Here is an 11,921-nt window from a genome sequence, read left to right on the forward strand (position 1 = left end):
TCGACCCAAACTTTACTTGTTTATATATGCAATTATGTACAAAATAGAGGCTACATGATTAGCCAGAAATTAACTTCCCGAAAACTGCCCAAACTGATCTACCAGACTAATTAACTAACAAACTAGCCATTGTGGCTATAACAAAATTTACAAATAACGTGGAGCCAATGAGGCATTGACAACTGGAAAGGACCAACAGCTATCAAGCGAAAACTATCAAATTAATGAAAGGGCATCATTCTACTGTCATGGCATTTAATTAGTAAAAACAGTGCCGTTTAAAGAAAGCAGAATCATAAACAACTATTGTACTATTCTATTCAACAACCGTGTTATCGAAGCTAAAGTTCATAAAGTTAGGAGCAATGGTTGCTGGAGATTGAGGCTCTGTCAGAAGACGTCTGAACTCCTCTCTGAACCCAAAACATCTATCAACTGGTTCCTAAAATCTGAATGTCCTTCATCAGCTCAATCTGTCACCTCTATGTTTCTTCTATTCCAGCCTCCCTAGTCCAGCTCAAACAACCAGAAATGGACCCATCTTTATGTTTACAATCAAAACTGAATGAATCCCCTCCATTTTGTTCTTTTACCCTTGCAGCTCTCCTCAAGCAGTATTGGTTGCCAGTTGGAAGATTCTATAAAGGTCTGGACTTTGCTTATTTTACTACTGTGGATGCTATCCTTTAGTTCTTAACTGTTAGCTACCTTGCACATAGAAATCAAATTTTTACTATGCATGATCACATTTGTGGCAGGGAAAGGATCTTCCTTGCCTTGTTCCTACAAGACCAAATAGACCATAAAATAAAGACAAACGATACCTAGAAGAACTTTAAGTTCTTTAAATTTCCCCTGATCAGCCAGCTCTTGATCCATGCCTGAATTTAGTAGGCTGGATGAAATCAGTTCTAATGGACAGATCAAACCAAAAAAAAAAAAAGCCTGTTAACAGTTCCAAACAAACAAAACCCCTTTGCATACTTTAACATAAAGCAAACCATATTATATGGAAAGGACAAGAAGGAAATATATAAAAATTAGAATTCTAGTTTATTCAGTTTGAACTACCTGTCAATGTGTCATGCCTGTACTAATGAGCTTGTACTTATGGACTTTTAAATAAGGACAACCCAGAAGACTAGTTCTGAACGTAAGAAAAGAACATGGGATAGAACAATAAATCTATATACCTTTGGCAGTAAAAGCTTCCAGTTTCAATGTTTACTTGCACATGATTTCTACTGCATTCAAAACACCACAAAGTTCTTTGTCTTGCCATTCTTTTTTCGTACATTTTGAAACGAAGGAACCAAAACAGCACAAGCAGAAAAGAGTATAAGATTCAAAGTTTGCTGCATGTTATCCAAGCTAATATTCATAAAGACTCTGCAGGGAATCCATCCACCTGTCAAACACAAACATTTGTAAAATGTTGAATGTCCTTCACCACAGCCTCTCAATTGACCAACTCTGCCACCTATTTCTAAATTCTCATAATACTAACAAAGAGAAATCTCAAAGCTTGAATATGCTATGAAGAAAAAGCTGGAGAAACTAGACGATGCTATGTAATAGCCAATAGGGAACATCCTAAAAGCTGGAATATATATTTTTGTCGTTTAGTTGATATGTGTCATTCTCATGATCCCCATTTTTTATTTTTCCTTCATTATTTTTTTGAAATTGATTTATTAAATACAAAGACATACACATTTTATTAAGAAGAGGCTGTCATTTCGACCATCCAAATAGTTTGAAGTTAGAGAATGTATGGTATGTCAAGGAGGCTTTCCTAGAGCTCCTAGATCAATAATAGATTCTTTTGCTTATCAATTTATATGTAAATAGCGTTCATTTTACAATGCTATGAAAAGGTACAAAGTCACTTTTCTTGGTGTTAGGACTTAGGAGCTTCAATATCTACATTAAGCTTCTGTTCATGTATAATATGTATTGGCTTGCATGCATGCACATACTGTTAATGGAATTTAATCTTGAAAATCGATGGCAATATCTACTAGTGGCAGTGTCATGTTTAATTTGTGAATATCCACAAAAAGATTAAAAAGGAAGAAAAAGCTCAGCTGAAACAACCAGCCATGGACATGCACCTTCTCTATTTTTTCAAAAGAAGCTTGGATCCCCTGCATTTCCTTCTCTCTAGAGGTCTACACTTGCTTATCCTGCTACTATCAAGGCTTTTCTTTGTTTTTTGAACTTTAAGTTACCCTGCACATTGAAATCAAACTTTTACAATACAAGACCACATTAATGGCAGAGAAAGGCTCTTTCTTCACGGTTTTCCTTGTTCCTGCAAGTCCAAATATACCATAAAATAGAGAAAAAGGACAATGAGAAGTGCTTTAAGATCCCCAAAACTCCCTCCCTTCGTCCAGCTCTTCATCCATGCCTGAATCAAGTAAGGCTGAATGAAATTAGATCTAATGTACAAATCAAATCAAACCAAACCAGATTTCTGTAGATAAAAAGAAAAAGAAAAAAAATTCTTTCAGTATCTTTAACTCAAAGGACCAAGTCCTCAGATGCCTTCTCATTTCTCTCAATTCTGCCTTCGCAAGAAAAAATTCAAAAAAAAAATCTCCAAATTATGACAATCATTTTAGAAGGTAATTGTAACCTACATAATTGGCTCCAAAGATCAGGGCCTTCACTTATGGTTGTGCCAGTAAAGATTAATAAAGGGCCTTCCAGCTTGGTTTCGACAATTTCTAGTATGCAATAACCATTATCCTTTTTCAACCAAATAAGCCCTAGATTTGGAATGAGACATTACGAGTTTGTCAGTAACACAAACAAGAATTTGTAAAATTCTCTCATAACCATTTTGGCTATAGAGTTTTCAAACTAATTCAGAATTCCACATGAAAGTATCTTTGATTTGCCACAACATGTACAGAAGCTAAGCAATTTCATTTGACATCCCTTTGCCTTTGGGGACATACAATAAAAAAAAACCCTATATATATATATACTTGGATGTCTATGAAGGTGTATTATCAATTCATTCACTATGAATTGGATTTCGTCAAGCTAAAATGACAGAACAACAATGAAAATGTGACAAACCATAAATTTTAGACATAATGCACCAACAATGATAACAAGTAGCGCAGGGTTTACAAATCTAAACAGACTACCTTCTCCAATTTTCAACCTTGCTACACAGTTGTTTGCCTGCATGAGTCTAATTACTAAAAAGACAAACATGTGAACTAAGTATGGATGGTTTGCCTTGGTAATGATTTGAAATAAGTCAGGAAAATTTCAAGAATATCAAGAGCCCAATGCACAAAAGTCATATATGGTAAAAATTTCCATAATTAATGTGCAATATTACGTATAAAATGAGTTTAAACTGTTAATATTACAGATCAACGGTGCAATGCAAGTGATAGGTTGATACCAGCCTTTCCATTCAAAATCAACATTACATATATTTTATTAAATTCCTGAATGTAGGAAAAAAAAGAAATTAGGTGGAATCCAAATAAATAAAAGAACAATAAATCTAATATACTAAAAGATATGTCACTTTTAAGTGAGATTCAAATATTATTAAGATCTCACCCGTGCCTTTGCACAAGCGTCACATGTGATGATGGGGTGTAAGACATTTTCCTAACATTGGAAAACAATGGAAGCACATGGCTAAGGCCAGTTTGGAACAATAAGTGTTCAATACTATCTATTATTCACAGTATTTGTTGATTTCCATTAGTGACATTGCTACCTTTTTGAACTTCTTCTTCAATCGCAATTATTAATTCATGGTAATTGTCTCTTGCATCTTCACCATTTGTTGATGACAGTTAGTGACATTATTAACTTTACGAATTTTTTCCTCAATCACAATCATAAATTCATGGAATTCTACTTTATTCATTTTGAAAAACTTGTCATGCAAACAAAATGTGGCTGCGGTTGTGGATTGCTATAACGAGGACAGGGAAGGCAATGAGGAAGGTGGGGAGGGATTCAGAGTTTGCATACTCTACAGATCAAAGTACTAGAATCCTTAGATTTGGGAAACCAGAAGCAGAAGGAGGATTGAGAAAAATTATTAACTATCAAACTCAAAGACACTAACACAGTAGAAAAGAAGAGACAGAAAGGCAGCCCCCACCAAAGGTTAGACTGAGCTTTTCCAAAACATGTGGAATTCTGGTGCGGACCATGTGTCAATGTAGAAGGGAAGACATTTGGTGAAGCATCAGATGCACAATATGCGTAGGGTACAGGATTGGAAACAGCATAGTGAAAAGTCCAAATTCTGGACATTAAATCCACAAAGCTAAGATTTCGATCCTACCACCCAAACTATGGGCCCAAGTCAAGAATGGGGACAATAATTCAGAGATGCCACCACCCGCTTGATAGAACACTTGGGTTAGTATCACTGAGGGCATTTTTTCAAGCAAAGGAAAGGAAACTCTGCAAGACCTCACTCTCAAATTTCTCTGCCTCTCTCTCCTCTCTGCACTAGTGGCTTCTCTCTCCTCTCCACACATTTTGCTACTGATTCCAAGCTCTGATTCAATGTGTGTGTGTGTTTCACTTTGTGGAGTTTCTATGCTTAATGAAAATTTGAGGGAGTGAGAAGTATAGTTTTAAACGGAAGAAAACAACAATAAACCAGTACAACAAGAAGCTTTTTGTTACATTTCTTTGTTTGTTCAAGTCAAATTGCTAGGAGTCTCATTGACAACTCTAATCAAATATATGGTGGGCAATCCATTAATATTTGTACACATGAAAAAGAAGAAAGACAGTGACTTACAGAGAAAAAAGTTGATTAACCTTCAATCACCTAGCTCTTCAGCACATTCCTTGTCCTCACTTGACTCCTCACAGTTAGAGTTACCCTGAGCCATAAATTTTTTGACTCTTTCAATCCTTTTTGGGTGAGGTTCGTAATTAGAGCTTCCAGCCCCATCATATTCATCAAGAGTTCGCTTGCCTTTGTAACCTTCCGCTGCTGCCGCCGCCGCCATCGAATTGTTGAAATTAAGATCGTCAATGTCTTTCTTATATACCATTCGCAACCCGCACTTCTTTACCATTGCTGGGACCTCTTGCTCCTTTGGCAAGTTCCATGGACAGGATGCAATTTTAATTCCAATCTGACTGAATCCATTTGCATCGCATTCGCACAATGATTTCATGTCTTCGTTGTCGTAGAATTGAGGACCAAAAAAAAGTAGCCAAGTGTGATCTGATAAAGGAACAATGCTGGGCATAATTGGTGCTAAACCCTTTTTTTTTCCGTTGACTATCAACCAACAGGCAAGTGAACGATTTTTGATGATTTGGTGATGTGAATGAGAACAAAATACAACGCAAACAGCAATCCCCAAACACTCATTACACAAAAGAGAATTAGGTTCTTGAATACTAACCTCATCCCCAATACTTTGATGCGTAAACCACTTTGGAATTTCACTTCCAGGGATAACAATATCACATCTGTGGAAGGGAGCGCTCCAAAGGGAACTTATTATCATTGCAAAAAACAGCAATCCACTGTCAATGAAACCTTGATTCTCAACCAATTTACTGCAATTTGGAAGGCAGAGCTCTCTCCTAAATAAATAATTTGGTGGAAATAGATCTGGTAGCGTTTCCAGTGAGGTACAACCGTCTCCCCAAATATATTCAATATTTAACGGAAGCTTTGGCCATGATCGAAGACTCGTGCAATTCTTCACATTCAAGTATTTCAGAAGATGTAGTTGAGCAATGCTTTCCGGAAGGCAACCAAAATGATTTCCCCTTAGACATAAAAATTCTAAAGAGAACAAGCGACAAATATCATTAGGGATTGCATTGAGATTGCAATAACTTAGATTTAAATTGGTCAAAGAACACAAACTCGATAAAGGAGTCGATAACAGGCCCATGCGATTGGGACTTCTCTGATTATATCCACTGAGAGCTAGTCTCTTAAGAGTTTTAAAAAGAGCGTTGGAATAAGCCATAAGTCCTGTGGTAGTTCCACTCATATCAACCTCCTCTACCCTTTTCTCAATCACCAAATTTTCCAGTTTTGAGCATCCAAAAAGATTGAGATTTTTAAGCCACATCATATTAAAAAATGTACTAGGAAGAGACATAAGATTTTTGCAATCTTTTGCATTCAATGAAACAAGCCCAGTCAAATTTTCAATTGATGTGGGTAATTTTGTAATAGCAGTGCCGTCCAAGTAAAGTTCTGATACACTTTCCATATTTTCTCCAAACTCTGGAATTCTTTTTAAATTTGAGCAACCAGAAAAAATGAGGATCTTAAGACACTCCATTGCAAACTTGCTTGGAAGACTTTGGAGGTTTTTGCAACCTTTTAGGTTAAGAAAAGTGAGTTTTTGATGAACTCCAATTGATGGGTGCAAGGAACGTAAATTTATACAACCTTTAAGAACTAATTTCTCAAGATTTGGGATTTTGTTGAAGTCAGGAGTTTCAATCAACTTTAGTGATTTCTTCAAACTGATGAACTTCAAACTATCAAAAGACTGTAAAAAGCCAAAAAGAAAAATAAAAAAATTAGCTTCAACAAAATCATACAGTTAAATGAAAACTTAAAATTTGAGTTGTATAAGGTACCTAAATTACCTTTTGTTGGAAACTTGGTGGAAAATATTTTGAAGGGTATTCACTCCAGTCAAGAAATCTCAAGGCTTTAGGAAGATATTTGGGCTCACGCAAAAGGTGAACATTATCAATTATGAGCAATTTAAGATCATGAACCTTTGAAAATGATTCAGGATTCCAATATGCCTCTTTTTGTTTATGCAATGCCTTTTTTTGTTTATGCAACTTTAAGACTATGCCTTGAATTGCTTTTGTTCCCTAGTAATCATGAAGAGAACAAATTAGTGAATTGCAAAATGTAAGATTACTAAAGCTACTCTAAATTTACTCTTTTAAAGCTTAGGTACAAATACAATACCTTAAGTGCAGTTCATTAGGTTTCCCAATAAAATTCAAACTCATAGTTGAATTTAATTTAATTTAATTATCCTTGAAAATGATAACATTGTATTTTATTGGTCAATCCAAGCAAGAGACTGAATTTCATTCGGGAAACTAATATATTGAACCTAAAGTATTGTATCGAAGTTTTCCCCTCGAATAATATAATAGGATACATGATCTAGTTTTCTAAATAACTGCTTACCGTATTTTCTGACAGTACATCGTTAATGTCCTTAAACAGCCACAATTTGCCACGTTTTTCCGGCTCTTTAGGACACTATTCATAAACTATGTTCTTGCCCATTTCTTGAAGCAAATCATGCATCCACAAGGTATGACCCCGGAATTTAACAAGAGATTTATCAAAAAGAACCCCCAATCCAACATCTGGAAAAAGGTCAAGATAATTTAGTATTTCTACTACGTCTTTTTTCTTCTCATGGTTAAAGAAACAAGCAATATTTAGGAATATTTCCTTCTCTGTTTCATGTAGTCCTTCAAAACTTATTCTAAGTACTTGGAGAATCTTTTTTTCAGGATATTGTTTTAGCCTATTTAATGTACTTTTCCATTGATGGATACTTCTACCAAACAAAAAAGAACCCAAAATCTCAATAGCTAAAGGAAGGTCATTAGCATAATATACAAACTCTCTAGACAACTCTAGATAATCTTCGGGTGGATGATCTTTTTTAAATGCTTTCAAACTCAAAAGATGAAGAGATTCATCATGAGTCAATCCATTAACCTCATATATTTCATCTACTCCAAGGGTCTGTAGCACATGCTTATCTCTTGTTGTTATGATAACTCTACTACTTAAACCAAACCAAATATGATCTCCCGCTAACTTGTTTAATTGGTCTAATTGATCTACATCATCAAGAACGAGAAGAATTTTTTTATGACGTAACCTGTTCTTGATCACAAAAACTCCTTCATTAACATCTTCTATACCCATATTTTCATTCAAAATTTGACGAATGAGTTGTTTTTGTAATTGAACTAAACCATCTTTTTCACAAACTCCCCTAACATTAGCAAGAAAACAACAGCCATCAAACTTATCTTCAAACTTATTTGAAACCATATGAAACACAACTCTAGCAAGAGTTGTTTTACCTATTCCTCCCATCCCCCAAATCCCTACCATGTGAACATTGTTTGACCCTAAATCTAAACATGACTCCAATTTCTCCACTCGAGATATTATTCCTACTAGGTTTTCAGTATATTCTGAGAATGCATAACTTAATTTATGCCACAATTCTCCCACAATGTTTTGGATAATTTGTGACTCAGGCCTGCAATGAAGAAAAAAAATATGTAGTTAGTATAAACCACAATAAACACATTAATAAAAGGTAGGAAATCCAATTTTCTATTGTGCTAATTGAAAATTGATTGGCTCAAGACAAAACTTGAAAGAACTACAGACCTGTATTTAGGTCTACATCAAGCTCAAAATAATGCTATATATGAGGTGGGTGTTATGAGAATATTTGAAAGAAAGAAATGAGAAATTGGATTACCTATCTTGTACATGCCATCCTTTGAGATTGGCTACTTCTCTCAAAGTAGTTCTCCATGCTTGCACTTTCTCTATGCAGTCCTTGAAATTTTCTTCATGTTTAGCAAAGGCTTGGGCAGAAGTACCCATTTGTTTTCATATAGTAGATGGATCCACATCATAAAAAATTGGTAGAACCATCATTTTCATCTCTTTCATGCACCCAATGATCTTTACAAGTTCGTCCAAACACCATGTAGAAGATGCATAGTTTCTTGAAAGAATGACAATTGCAAACCTTGATTTTTCTATTGCTTTCAAAAGCTTTGATGAAATAGATTTTCCTGTCTCAAGTTTTTCCTCGTCTCTAAAGGTGAGAATGCCCTTTTGTTTTAAGGCAACATATAGATGGTCAGTAAATCTATTGCGTGTGTCCTCACCTCTAAAGCTGAGAAAGACATCATATTTCCATTGTGGTGTTGAAGAAGAAATTGATGATGAAGATGAGGCAGATTGAGTGCTAATGGCAGCCATTAGAAATATATTGGCAAATCTTGAACTACAATAAAGATTAAGAAAAAAAGTACATTCAATTAAGTTTAAAAGAGAAATTAAAGGAAAAAAAAATGAGAAGAAGAGAATGATTTGATGTAGTGGAATACATCCTCTGTTTTCAGTTAAGTCAACAACTCTTTTTTCTTTTTTAAACAAATTAGGCATGCAAGTGCCCTTTACATCCAAGAATCGTCCTTGCAAACTTAAAATTATATAATTGTATTTATCACTACAAAATAACGCTGTGCTTTTAATAAACAAGTATCAAACCTCTTGATCTTTATACATAGGATAAACCCTTCCCCATGTCAATGCATGCTGCATGCCCTCATTGTATCCTCACACCATTGATCAATCACAACTAAAATGACACATCCTTTTAGTTTTCCCAAAAAGAATACTTCATCTATTCCAAATTCTTGGCCCTCCAGTAGTCCCATAAGGTTGTCCTCTATTTTAAAGTCAATAAATAAATTTCTCAACTTTCCCTTTATTTTACCTTTATAATTAATATATAATGCATTATTCTTTGTAAAAACAAAAAATACATAGCATTAACTGTTGTTCTCTTAAAAAGTTGAATTTTTTAATAGGACGAGCAACATTGAATGGAGATAATAGTAATTTGATCCATTTTACAATGATTCCCTAACATGCCAACAATTAGATGAAACATAATAATAAAAATATTAAGAGAAAAACGTTTGTCATTTAATATTTGGTATAAGAGGAGAATAAGTATGGACTCATTTTTATTGTGTTGTTTGTTACATTATAGTGGTACAAATAAGTAATAATAGTCACTAGAGATTTACCATTAACGGATAACATTATCTCTTACTACAAACATAGTTTTTTTTATGGAAAAACAAAAAAAAAAAGAAACCAAACCGACCAGATCATTGGTCCATTAATATGAATAAACATTCTAACTGTAATGATTATATATATATATATATATATATATATATATATATGTATGTATATATAACTATATGGTTCAAGTCAACAAATTTTTTTATTTCTAAAAACTCAAAAGTAAGATTGGCTGTTATCAAATATATTTCTTAAAAAAATATTTAGGAAATAACAAAGACCCACGAAAATTTTATTCTTTTGGCGAAACAAAGTAGGTATGCAAGTGGTCATCTCTCTTTTCCTGATATCTTTTAAGAAAAACTACTAAAAATGAGATCTGAGAGAAAAGAACATTCATAGAAAGCCACGTTTTGACATAAATTATACAATGTTTTTACCAATTCAAACTAGCAACTATGCCTCTTTATCAATTATAATTTTTATAAGTTTGGAATTGTTGTGAGTCTTTAAAAAAAAAAAAACCTGCATCCTAAAAATTTTGATTACCGCACTGAAATCAAGAAAGAAGCTACTGCTACACAAACACTACTTTATTTTAGTGAAATGTTTTTTATATGACAATCTCACAACTCCTACAAGAGATAACTTTTAGATATAAAACAGGAAAGCACAAAAAACCCATAAATAAATTTTACTTTTTTCCCTTTTCCACTGTTTTCCCATCAGTCAAACAAAAATTGAACACAAATCAAATATAAATTTAATTAAAAAGAAAAACAGAGAATTCAAACAGAGTTTTGAATAAGAGAAGAGAAAGGACCTTAAGGATGCAGATCACTTTGTCAATGTCGATGAGATGAAGAGAGAGAGAGAGAGAGAATCGGTTGAAGAGGAGAACAGAGAATAGAAGAGAAATTGTGGAGAGTATAAAATGTTGATATAATTGTAGGAGTGGAGTATTAGGTAGAATATATTATTATTTAAGCAAAGCTGTTAACATGACAATTATTCAACAAGTGGACTAGTAGGTGGTCCAATTACGAAACTTCTTCTTATCTTACTTATTGATGCAAAGCAGAACATGATAATTAAACTTGGACTATCATGTTTGGACTTTTGTGAAGACTAAATTCCAAGATGGAAATTTCCTTGTAATGAAAAGTTTTGTTGCAAGTATTTGTTTAAGAACTTTTATTTGTAATTGAGGAAGAAGACAAAAGTTTGTTGTTCACTCAACTTCACTCGACAAATTTACAAATTTTGGTAAAATGCACTAATGTTCAGTCGAGTGAATATAAGAAGCAATTTACAAGTTTGGACAAAACTCAATATTCAGTTGAGGAACAAAGTCATCAATAAACTCATGGTGAAATTAGCTAACATTTTTGCATGAAACCTCAAACCTAAATAGGAAATAGACTAAAGGCCATAATTCATTAAAAATTAATAATTTAATATGCGATCAAAACTAAAACTAAAAAATAAATCTAACAAGAAAGACTGGATAAGCGAATTAAAGAAAGCTATTGGGGTCATGCAACACTTTACTTCTCCATCAATGAGCCTATAGAATTAGAGTCCCACCACTAAATTCATGCTGTCAACCACTCTTTTTTTTTAAAAAATTTTATTGGGTTTAATCAATTTTTCAATGCTTTGTACGGCCACTCTTCTAGCTTTTGTGTTTATTTTTTATTTTTAAAATTTTCATAAATGGTTGAATATTCAGACAGGCTTTAGAATAAAACAATTTAGTGGGCAGTCAAATGGGCTTGAGCATGACTTAAGATAATTTAGACATAAGCTGTCATAAAAAGATTAGAAGAGTAAAATATTGAGCTTTAACAAAAAAATAACTTAGGTTTGCTTAAGATTTAGGGCTTGTTTGATATATGTGTTTAAACACATGTTTTCAATTTTTAAATAATATTACACATATTTTTACACACTTTTTCACCCACGTGTATTTTCAAAAAATATAAACAACGTTACTAGAACAATATTACCAAACGGCCCCTTAATATTTCTTATTGTGCCTTAT

The 11,921-nt window shown here is 33.6% G+C and overlaps 1 pseudogene; it reads right to left on the reverse strand.

The window, feature by feature from the left end:
* On the reverse strand, window positions 1–10,942 carry LOC142614957 (TMV resistance protein N-like; annotated as a pseudogene).
* Between the last annotated feature and the right edge of the window lie 979 nt (window positions 10,943–11,921).

The sequence above is a fragment of the Castanea sativa genome, chromosome 11 (assembly GCF_040712315.1).
Source record: "Castanea sativa cultivar Marrone di Chiusa Pesio chromosome 11, ASM4071231v1".
Lineage (NCBI taxonomy): Eukaryota > Viridiplantae > Streptophyta > Magnoliopsida > Fagales > Fagaceae > Castanea > Castanea sativa.